This window comes from Seriola lalandi, unplaced genomic scaffold (assembly GCF_002814215.2).
Source record: "Seriola lalandi dorsalis isolate HSWRI2012SDOR001 ecotype SW California unplaced genomic scaffold, Sedor1 jcf7180002055008, whole genome shotgun sequence".
NCBI lineage: Eukaryota > Metazoa > Chordata > Actinopteri > Carangiformes > Carangidae > Seriola > Seriola lalandi.
In genome coordinates, this window is record NW_019525551.1 from 3,820,146 (window position 1) to 3,832,348 (window position 12,203).

At 40.2% G+C, this 12,203-nt stretch overlaps 1 pseudogene across 1 annotated transcript; it reads right to left on the bottom strand.

Annotated features, from left to right (window-relative positions):
• Positions 1 to 1,687: 1,687 nt before the first annotated feature.
• On the bottom strand, positions 1,688 to 6,598 carry LOC111647793 (homeobox protein DBX1-B-like; annotated as a pseudogene). Its single transcript, XR_015436578.1, has 4 exons — positions 6,124 to 6,598; positions 5,514 to 5,597; positions 2,401 to 2,603; positions 1,688 to 2,242 (listed from the first exon to the last, which is right to left on the bottom strand). The product of XR_015436578.1 is annotated as a homeobox protein DBX1-B-like (transcript).
• Between the last annotated feature and the right edge of the window lie 5,605 nt (positions 6,599 to 12,203).

Genomic DNA, 12,203 nt, shown 5'->3' on the forward strand with positions numbered 1-12,203 from the left:
AGTTTGGCTAAACAGTGTCAGGTGAATGTTCCCAGACTTCTATTTGAAGGGAGACCCAAAACCCAAGACTGGACACAATTGGATCATCCAGATCGAATCACATTTTTAAGAACTCCTTGAAATTTATTTATATTTTCTTATCTTTTCTTTAACTTTTTGTGTTTCTGTTTTGTTTTGTTTGTCTGTCCTGACTGCATATTTTGTGCCAATTGCTTTTATTATGAAACACTTTGGGACTCTTGTTTTGAAAAGTCCTTTACAAATAAAACTTAACTTCCTTTATAGCCGATCAAATCACTCTAAGAAAAAGATTTAGAAATGCCACAACATATAGTTGCACTTTTTTTATCACAAGAATATATTCTTTTATTTTCCACATTTATACTGAAGAACACCCTCCCCCCTTTTTTCACTTCAGTGCAGTATAAATAATCTGTCAAATATATCACATTAAAACTGCAGTGGGAATTGGTTTTACACGCATCTATGATAGAAGTCTCCTCAACAGAACTAACTTCAGTTAGGTCAGTCAACAGTTCACAGGTGTCTCATCCATCTACATCACTGACTCATGTCCCTGCGACCTGTAGCAGTGCATCAATTACAACATGGACGTCCTCAGTTTCTCAGATAATAAGCCTGTGTATGAAGTGAGGCAGATGTGACACCATTAAAATCTGATCACATCCTTACAGAAGTTGACACTGATCGATATTGTTGCCTTCATAAGGCCATAAACAGTGAAGTAGGAATCTGCATGTACAGCGGATTCAGGCTTTACTTTTTGCACTTTATTGTGTTGTGGATTTAATTTTAAATGGATAAAATTGATATTTTTCATCATCACCATACTCAATCTACATTGCGTTCCCAGGAGCAAAGTGGCCTCAATAACTGTGAAGTGGAAGAAGTGTGGAACCACCGGGACTCAAACTGAGTAACCGGGCAACAAGGACCTTGGTCAGGGAGGTGACCAAGACCCCAAAGGTCACTCTATCAGAGCTTCAGAAGTCCTCTGCAGAGATGGAGAAACTGCTGGAAGAACAACCATCTCAGGACTTTATGGCAGGGGGGGTTCTCAGCAGCAGGGGCAGAGAGACTGGTCAGAACTGAGTGAAATATAAATGCAGCCAAATAGAAGAAAATCTGCTCCAGAATTCATGTGACCATAATGACCTCAAGCATACAGGCAAGACGACACTGCAGAGGCTTTGGGACAAGTCTCTGTCCTTGAGTGCCCCAGCCAGAGCCCAGATCATCTATAGAGAGACCTGAAGATGGCAGCTCATACACACATCCTATCCAGTCTGATGAGGGTTGAGAGGATCTGTCAGGAAGAATGTGATAAACTGCCCAAATCCTGGTGAGTAAATCTGGTAGAGACTTGTAAATGAAGACTTGAAGATGTAATTGTTGCTAAACTACTGAATTAAGGCTCTTAATACTTTTGTAAATATATTACATTTTAATGTGCAGTAAACCTCAGATACAGCGACCTCTGGTGGCATCAGGGGATTTCTACTGGACACAGCAGTGGGATTATACGACTGTCCTCAACCTTAAACCAAAGCCAAGCCAATGATTATCATCCTATGTTTGTTTAGTTCCAGTAGTTTCACATCAGTAGGACACTTAACATCAACACTAAACGAAACGTGTTATTTATTTATTATTTATTTGAGAAAATATAAAGAATACAAATATGTGTGAAAAGAACAATTTGTATATTTAAGAGTTAAACATTTCAATCTACAAATATTAAATCTAAAACAGCTCAGTATACCTTATTAAATGTATATAGATACACTGAACTACATATAATGTAATACAAACTCTGTACAGGAACATGGCACTGAGGCTGAGAAAATACAGCTATGAATCGAGCAGGTTCAAGCACTTCTGGTGTTTACTTCCATTCATCAGACTCTTCTATCAGGTTCTTAAGAGACTGTGATTTCTTCACTGTCTGACTCTTTGCTGGACTCTGACGGAGACGAAGGATTGTGTGATGATGATGATGATGGTGGTGGTGAAGGTGTGACTCCTGGCTGTCCAGCTGTACTTGGCTGGTGGGTGCAGTCCTGTCAAGCCTCTGGCAGTAGGTGCTGCCTACATCAGTGAGGTCTGGGTGGGGGTTGGTCTTGGTGGGGAGGGTCTGCTGGCGACAGCCGCCCGTCGAGAGCAGCTCCCTCTCTTTAGAGTTTCTCCACTTCATCCTGCGGTTCTGGAACCAGATCTTCACCTGCACAGGGCACAGAGGAAAAACAATGTCAGTCACACGACCAGCCAGAATCACAGCTAGTTTTAAATTCACAATATAAGAGCAATGAAGCATAAACAAGTTTGTTCTTGCTCATTATATAAAGCAATGAAATCACAAATCAAATCCTCCATGGCCACCTGTGAGTCTTTAAGTCCAAGTTTACTGGCGAGTTTCTTCCTGTCTGGTTTGCTGATGTATTTCTGCTTCTGGAAAGTTCTTTCCAGGGCCTTCCTCTGCAGGTCTGAGAACACGGCCCGCCGCAGCATGCCCCTCCTGGGCTTCCCTCTGGGGGCCAGAGGCCATGAAAACGTCCCCGGTACAGGAATCACAGAGGAGGAGGCTGGAGGGACAAACACACAAGAGAGGGTAGAGGTTTAATGATCTGGATCTGCCCCATGATCACATACAGGACCAGAGGTGTTACCCTGCATTCTGAACCTGACTGATAATGTAAAATTGATGAGGGTGTACAAACTCTGAGAATACAGATTCTCCTCCAGAACATATCAAAAGTACTGAGGTCATAATTCAGAGCCCCCACCATTTCACCTGCTTGTATTTATAATTAAGGTCAAAGCATTAAAGGTCTTTTAATTCATATATACTGTGTACATGTCTTACATGTTAATCCTTCCCTCTGGATGAAGGTTCATAGTCCCCAAAGTAATTTTACCTAACCTAACCTAACCCAACCTAACTTTAACCTAACCTAACTTTAACCTAACCTAACCAAGTCTAACTTTAACTTAATCTAACCCAACCTAACTTTAACCTAATCTAACCTAACATGATTGGAGAGAAGTGTTTCATTTGTTTTTTTTAGGGTTAGGGTTAGTTAGCACAGGGTTTAATAGTTTTATAGTTATATCGACGATGTTGTTAAGCATATTATTTTATTTTTTTATTTTATTTTTTCATGATTTTATTATTTATTTAATATATATATATATATATATATATATATATTTTTTTTTTTTTTTTAAATATATACTGCTAAAAGGATCAATGTTAATTTGGTTGTGTATTTAAATGCAATGACAATAAAGAATCTACCTAATTTTTTTTACAGGTTGATTCTTATTGGTCAAAGCGTCAGGCCTTCCTGTTTCCACCATCAGCCAACAGACTCCCTGATGCCGCCTGTAATACACTTGATCTGCCTGAAATTTGATATTTAAAAGCCCAATTTGTCCGGCAGTGGAAACAGAGCCTATGCTAATAAGACGGGCTCTCCAAAGCTCCGCTCACACTGCCTCTAATGAAGCATGAAGGGGGATTGTTAGAGGCTGCAAATGGAGAGAGAAAGGTGATTGTGTTGTAATGAATTGAGTGGAAAAGGCCGTCGACAGGCCAGTATATTACAGGCCCATTAAAGAAAGGTCAGTATAATGTAGAGCTGTTAGAAAGTCCTCACTCAGGCTTTACACAGAGGTCGGGCTGTTCAGTGTTATACACCTGCTGTAACTATTATTCCAGATGTTCTGTCTGAAAATACAAAACTGATTTTATTTCTTTTTGTAGAATTTATTAATCTGCTGATCAGTTAGAAACTAAATCAAATCAAATCTCACATGGATTTGATCCTGTGAGGAACGCTGCGAGCTCAAACCTTCAAGATGTGTGCGTGTGCGTGTGAGTGTGTGTGTGAGTGTGTGTGTGTAGGCGCACGTGTGTCTGTGTGTGTGTGGTTTTGGCTCCTATTGGTCACGGTGCTGGGAGCTTTGTGGGCAGGCAGAGGGGCTTGGTGGGAAAACGACGGCGCGTGAAGAGGCGCCGAGTTCCTGAGCTGGGAAGATACCCGCCTCACATTTAGACCATGACAAACGGCACTAATATATTTGAAGCGTGACAAACTGGACTAATTTGTAGATTAGGACAACTGGTGCTAATGTCAGCAGTCAGTGTATCGCCTAAATAGGCCTTCAAATTGGCAGAGCTGTTTCCAGGCTGTCCGGGGTATTCCCATGCTAAAAGGCTGACGACGTCTTTAAACAGCCAGCTCAGACCTAACCATCTGCATGAGCGGCTCAAATGTGTTTTCACAAACAGTTTGAGAAGCTGTAAAATCCAGACTTTAAGAGCTGAACCGTTTATTCGAGGGTGTTTTCAGTTTCATCGCTTTTAATGTGAGTAATTATAGTCAGAGATTAAAGTTCACAGGGGAAAGGACTACTTTTTTTATTATCTATTTATTCAAAGTACATTATTAATCACATCTATATATCAGTTCATTAACAAATTAATATAAATAATAATAATAATTAATATAATTAATAAATATGAGTCTGAAATGTTCCTTGAATCATAGACTGTGAGGCACATAGAAACAATATGTTACACCATGAGTTAGTTATCATTAGTAATTAGTTTAATTATAGTTAATTAATCCGTCATCTTTATTAACATGTATATGCATGTATGAAAACACCCTCTGAGTTGCAATAATATGACATAACTAATCAGTGTAAAGAGCTAGCAAAAATATTTTCTGTATAATTAATTTATAACTGCTTTTGGATTGTTTTTTTCTTTTTTTACCAAACACTCTTTTTCAGTCTCTATGAAAAGTATAATAATGTTATAAATGTAGGCCTACTCATCACTGAGACTTTGAGGTGTGGGTGTGGCAGAGGAAAATGAAATCTCCTCTGAAAAAGTTTCTGTTCAAAGTGCAGAATGAGCTGTGAAAGATAGAAATCTGGCAAAGTAACCATTGAATCATACACATTATTTAATCCTGCAGATGTATCAAGTGTTGTTACTCTCTTAGATAATAAGAATATTTTTATTCCACCTTATAAAAATGATAGTTTAAAGAAAACTTTTTTTTTTTTTTACCATACTCTATTTCATAGGATTATCTGTTTATTTTTTTTCTTTTAACAAAAATAAAGGGTAAAGTGACGGCAAACTGCAAATGAGGTGTTTATTATTAGTATTAATAAGAGGATTCAAATGGACAGTGAACGATAGTCAGAGCAGAAGAGAAGTGCTGATTTCGTCTGTTTGTGCATTATAGTAAACAGATGTGAATATGAGCTGAATGGCAACATGAGGTTTCTATCATTAGATAAACGTCCAATATAAAGTGATGCAGAGATTTAAATGCAATAAATAGACATAAATAAGTGGTGAATGCGGCGCTGTTCTCTCTTATAAATTGTATATGATTTGACTATAAATGAACAGCATCTGTCCTGGAGCTCTGAAAACACTGATGGCAATATAGAGCAGTGGTGAGTCCACCTACCTGTGAAATAGGTAGCTCTGATGAAGGGATGGAGGCCTCCGTCAAAGAAAGGCAAAGGGAAGGACTTGGTCTGAAAACTCTGGACTGGAGGAGCAAACAGAGAAATAATACAAAATGACTTCTCAGCAGGACAAATAACAGGAACAGAAACACATAGAAATGTATCAAAATGATAAATATTAAGCAATTATAGCTTCTTATACTATTATTATATATTTCAATAAAACAAAGGCCTATAGTAATGACTGTATTGGTTGAAACAATACACATTTTAAAGTTATATTTGATGCACATCAGCAAAATGATATTTGAAGTCTAATGCAACTTAATTATATGTTTTAAGATTCAACAGAGTCAATATATTGTTGATATTTTTTTTATATAATCAGTATTTTGGTCAGTTGTATCACATTTTCAACAATAGTGAGAGTGACATTTGCAATGCTGGTGGACTAATAATAATAATAATAATAATAATAAATATAAATCATTTTTTATTATTATTTGTTATTATTACTAGGAGTAGCCCCAGTAGTAGTAATAAAAGTACTGCAATAAAAATCGAAAATCATAAACTATCCATCATCAATTATTTTCTCATCATGCTCACCGCTTCGTGTGGACGGTGCCAGGATCGCATTGACGCCGAACTTGAGGTAGCCGGAGTCCGGGCAGGCAGTTTGCGGAGAGCCGTGGCTGCTGCGGGTCTGCTGGCTGGAGCTCTGCAGCACAGAGCGCTCTGTGCTGGGTCCTAACGCCCGGGGAGAGGCGCCCAGCCGCGGACTGAGCGGGAGAACGTCCCCCGGATTTCTGGAAGAGAAAGTCCGATGAATGTAACTGACAGGCTGGCTCAGCTGGAGGAGATCCTCCACCAGAAAGCCTGAGCGGAGTGACCGGGTCAGGGGCGAGGACAGGGCAGCGGGAGGACGCAGTAAGCCCGGGTAGAGAGGAGGCGGCAGAGCGCTGCAGGGGAACATCATGGTTGTCCGAGGTGGAAAAGTTTTGTGCTCCTTTCGCTTTTTCAATTTTAATTTTTACAGACTTTTCTTTAAGAAAAAATAAAGAGGAACTTAAACAACACACACTCCCTCTGTGCTCTGTGTATCTGTGTCTGTGTCCCTCTTAGATTTTATACAGGGGAGTCACTCCTACACACACAAACACACACACACACACACACACACACACACACACACACACACTCGAGCGCGCGCACAAGTTCAACCCTCAGCCCATCTCTCAGCGTGAAGCTCTTTGAAAGTTCAAGGCGAGGGGATTGGTCAGCGGCTCTCCGGTTCATCTGTGATTGGGCCTCAGTCAACAACAGTTACATTGCCCCGCTGCTTTGATCCACTTTATTTCTCTGGTTGATTTTCTGCAGCTGATATAGATCTGTCACTGTCACTAATGAAAACTGAGATGCATGTGTAACACATGACAATGTACTGTGTGAAACGCCACATATTTAGCCTACAGTTGCTTTTATAATGGTCCAACTTGAATTAATTCTGAACTGATAAAATCATTTGATTAGATAATTTACCTTGGTGATAGATGAAGCAGGGGCGGAGCTAGACTCCCAGCACAGAGGGGGCAGAGAATTCTGAAGGGGGGCCCAAGGGAGGGGAGCATCAACTGACAGGCAGTTCAGCATCCCCTCTGATGGATGCTGACAGGCAGGTGCTCTGCCTCAGCACCACATCCGTGTTACACAGGGATAACATAAACATAAAATACACGTGGTGGTCTACGACACTATACAGGTAACAGAGTTTATATATAGCACGTGATTCCACTTGCTGTAATTGCCAAATTTATGTTCATGTTCAAGGGCGCCCTCTCTTGGAGGTAGTAGATATATGCCACTGGCAGCTTTGAGACATGGTGTGCAAATATAGTGTAGTAATGTCCATATGTACATCGTGTGAACATATATGTGCACTGTGATTTGTATAAACGTTCATGAGAAAAATTACGAGTGGGTCTCTGTACTTTTTAAGTGCTGAAATGTAAAAATAACAGCATATCGCACGCTCTAAGCTAGCTAGTTAGCCTCTGAGCTAACATAAAGATAAGCAAGCCCCCTGCCCCTCATTCTCCGCACACAACGCAGAGTCGAGGGGTTGCCTGAACCTACAGTGAAGTGCAGCTAAACACAGTTACACTTATTCAGAAATAGAATAGACAGTACCAGTTAATAAAGACGAATTATGGATGTTTCACTCACCAGTTGTCCCTGCTCAGCCTGCTGTAGTTTAGTCTTGTCCATTTGTGTATCCGACAATCCTTCATACAATAATATAATCCATAACATACAGATAATAAACAGTTTAACAAATTTTATCTTATACATAGCATGGTCCCTTCATGATCTGCTTTCAGCGATGCTAGCCTTGTTGTTAGCCACTGTCATGCTAGTGGTGCTAGCGTTAGATTCTATCATCATCATCATGGTTCTGTCGAAGGGACGAACAAGACAAGAAGTGAAATGTTAGAAGAGCACAAGATGTAGTCAAACTGTTGGTGATTTAATTCAACTGATTGGTTCTTTCTCTCCATTATACCTTAGATAAATTAAATAAACTCATCAGTTAATGTTACAGTTACACTGTGGCTTCACCACACAGTACATCGCATTAAACCGACCAATAGCGTAACGTCATCCCTCAATCAGCATCAGTCAGTCAGGTACAGACATTTGCTGTTGCGGTCGAGCCAGAAAGTAGCTCAGTAAGGACTCCTACTGAGCCTGGGCCCTGGGGCTGTCCCACTCACCCTTTGCCCCCACCCTCCATCCACTTGTGCTGCGAGGTGTTGGCTCAGTGTAGACACAACACAAAGCTCAATGTGTTCTTACTGTCTCAAAATGAAGAATGCTCTAAGAAACCAGGCACAATCAACGAATCATTCACATGTTAATGTAGGAATTAGCCATAAAAATTACATTTTTCAGTCCAGGTAGGGAGGTAAACTTATTCAATTATTGGGATTTAAAAACTAGACAACGGTGATTCACCCCCAAAAACCCATGTTGATATCAAGAAACACAGAATAATGACAAAAAGCTGCATACCACATAACACTTGGCTCAGCCTTTTTCTTTCCTGCTGAAAATATCCAGGACCTCCTCTGGAGTCACTTTGATGTCATTGTGCTCCATCTTAAGTCTTTAATTCTCCTGATTCTTGAAACACTTCTCTCAACGTGAGCAGTTGTCAGTGGAAGTGTTTCCAAAAGGCCAAAGAGTCCAAACACATTTGGGAAGAAAGTTTCACTTTCTGCCTTCACCACACAGACAACTTCTAACATCTTCAGAGTAAAGCAACTGTGTTCTTCTTAGTTCTTCATCTGAACATTCATTCAGTATCAACACATGGTCAGGAAACAAGAAGCTGTGCGTACAGATCACTTCTTTGTGTTTTGTGAATCTGCAGGTGTAATGAGTAAAAGTCCAGCTGCAGTGTTCCAGCTCAACAGATCATAGTTTTCTTTAGGGCAGTTGATGTGTTTGACAATTTTCTCACTAATAGTATCGATTGCAATTATATTGCCACCAACAGACAGGACCTGAGCTCCGTGACCTCCTCTCCACAATAAAGACCTGGACAGAGGACAGACTCCACAAACACACCAGAGGTAAAAAACCAAGCACATCATTCACACGTCTAGGTGAAGGAAACAAACACATAGAGGGAGAGAGAGAGACAGGGAAGAGGCTGGAACTCTTGAAGGATGAAGATCCACAGTCAAAACATCTGGAATGAAGTATTGGCTGCCAGGAAAGTAAGAGAGAGAGAGAGAGGACGAGAGGTCCCAGGACAGCTGATGGTCCACCAACAGAAAGAGAGGACAGGAAGAGAGAGAGAGAGATAGAATCAGGTTGAGCGTTAACACTGCAGAGAGGTTCACACGCAAACTGAATGAAACCAATAAGGCTCCGAAAGACTTCACTAAGAGGATCACAGGCCTTATTCAGGTAAATATTGAAGTCACCTGTAATTAAAATCTCATCAGTAACAAGGTCTGAGATGAATCCTCCAAATTCTACTAAAAATTGAGTGGTGGAAGTTTGTTGCCTGGACGAAAGAATGTATTGCTACTGGAGATGGTTTGGAGTTAAAAGTAGTATCAAGTTTGGAGGTAACATTGAAATAGACTTGTAGATTAAGGCCAAGGTATCACCTTGTTTAGTCGCCTGGGAAACATGGGCTGGTAAACTCAGGTGGGGAAACTTCCTTTCATAGTTTAAGATATGTTTCTACCTGAACATCTACATCGACAAACGTCTTGACTTGTTTTTTCTTTTGTGATCTCTCACTGCTTCATCATAATGTTACTGGTGTCATCGAGGATAGCAATGTTGGTAAAACCAAGTTTAGCCTCTATGTCAAAGGCTCTGGCCCGAGGTAGATGGGAAAAAGGCGTCATCTATTACCTGTTTAATCATGTCAGAAGAGGGGGAGGAGACACACAGACCAATAGGACTACCGCTAACACTAACAATGTTTGAGAGGGAAGTAGCAAGTCTGAAAAGATATGAATTTGACACAAAGTGAGAAGTAGAAGATACAGTAATGTTTTAAGAGGAGAGAAGAATGAAGAGATTAAACAGAAACGAGAGACAGCAGTGAAAATCAGGGAGTCACCCTGAATCCTAATGGCCTCTGAGGCCAATTTAAATTAAGTCTTTCCCTGTTTTCTGTGATGACTTCTCTTTCAGAGTCTAAGTTGAGTGATATGTCATCTGTTTTGCCCTTATTGCTTCAAAAATCTCAACTTTTACCATAATAATGATGATATTTTGTCCTGGTATGATCTCTAATTTCTTCTAGAGCATGCTTCCAGTTGGAATATGGCTACCAACATGATCACCGTTACCCAGACCTTCCACTCCAAAAGCCACACAGCCACACAAGCAGCCATCCGCCTGTAGAGAGAACATGAGCCACGTCTCTCCATTGCTGCTGACAACGCAACCTCGACTTTTTCACAGGAAAAGAATGTCCTGCTGCAGGCGCCCAGTCAAGAGAATGTACTGTATGTTTGCTGTCAGCAGGTCCTGGATTTCAACAATACACAGTCTATTATATCAGTCCATAGATCTGGTTCATTTTTTAGCATTAGCTTTCTTCTGCAACCCAATACACGCAGGTTTCATCATCAATTCACCGCAGCGACAGCACAGTACACTATTATAACTCTATTATTATTTATTTATTTATAATGAATGATAATAAATATGAATCATGATTACTTCTGTTCCCAAACACAGGCACTCACACTCATTAAGCTCTGACCTTGGCCTTTCGGTTCCTCTGATCCAGTTAAGCATGAAGCGACTGTCAGCAGCACGCCCGCTGTCCGTCCCCTCATCTGCTGTCAGTCCCAGCAGCATCACTTGATGCTCAAAGCAGCTCTAAGACCATTATGTAAATATCTTGTTGGATCTGATAATGAATTGAAAAACAGGATTTGGGCCTTTCACCAAGAAACCTGACGGTGGTTTCTATTGCAGACCTCCGTCTCCTTCCTGTTAACACTGATGAGAATTATAATTATTCTACATTTAATAAACCGCTTAATGTAACATCAGTTACTGAAGTCAAGATTTTCAAAATAATGACAGCAGGTATTTTATCGCATGAATCCAGAATTGTTATCCTCACCTTGCATCATCATCATCATCATCATCCTCATCATCTTGTGATGTCACCAGTTGTCACTCAGTCTACAAGTTGAGGAAACAGGAGGTCTTTCTGCTTAAAGTGATTTAAACAGAGAGACTTAAAGTCTTTGCTTTAAAGCTTTGTTCTCATTGCCTTTGATCATGGTGGTTGTCTGTGCGCCCGCTGTTGATTTGACCGAGTTTAGTAGTTTAGAAACACACAACCCCCTCTGCCTGTGACCACCAGGAAATCCTCTAAATGATGACAGTAGGCGACTGCTCGCTCGCTACAGTCACTTATATTTGACTTTAAGAACTTTTTGCTGCAGTGAACATTTAAAGTAGTAGTACAGGTTTTTAAAGCTATTTGTATGTTGTCCCCACATTATCTACCTACAGCACACTGCAGTAAATAGTCATCTAAACTCCATGAAAATGAATGCTGTGTAAACTCCACATTTGCGCCAGAGGAACCTTAAAATTAAGGAGAAATTTCCATGAGCTGTCATAGCGCTTACATTAACCTAATTAGCATTTAACAGTTAATTAGCAACAATAAACTATATTCATATCTATAACTAAAATAAATAGGCTAACCTAATTGATGGAAAACTTATATAATGCTGTAAATATTAGCTAAGGCTCAGTGTTTTTGTAACGTATACTCACCTTTGACCTTTTCTGAAAAACAAACTAGTATTTATTTGCATGACTTTTATTAAGTTTGCTCTCATTGCCTTGTTTGGGACAAAAATGGTAATTTTTTAAATAACCAGGTTGTCACTGTGGAGGTGCTCTGACAACAGGGACGATTATGAACTGCAGTGGGTGGACTTCAGAAAGACAGAGGGGAGAGATGAACAAAGGAACGTCTAAAGAAGATTTGGTCTGGGACTTTAGGGTGCGAGATGTAAGTCCCTGAGGGTGAGCGATAAGACCTGTGACTAATGGCATTTGAGCTTGTGCTGCTCTCCCCCTCTATGTTCACCTAACATGTCGCCTATATTTCTCTGAACAAGCATCAT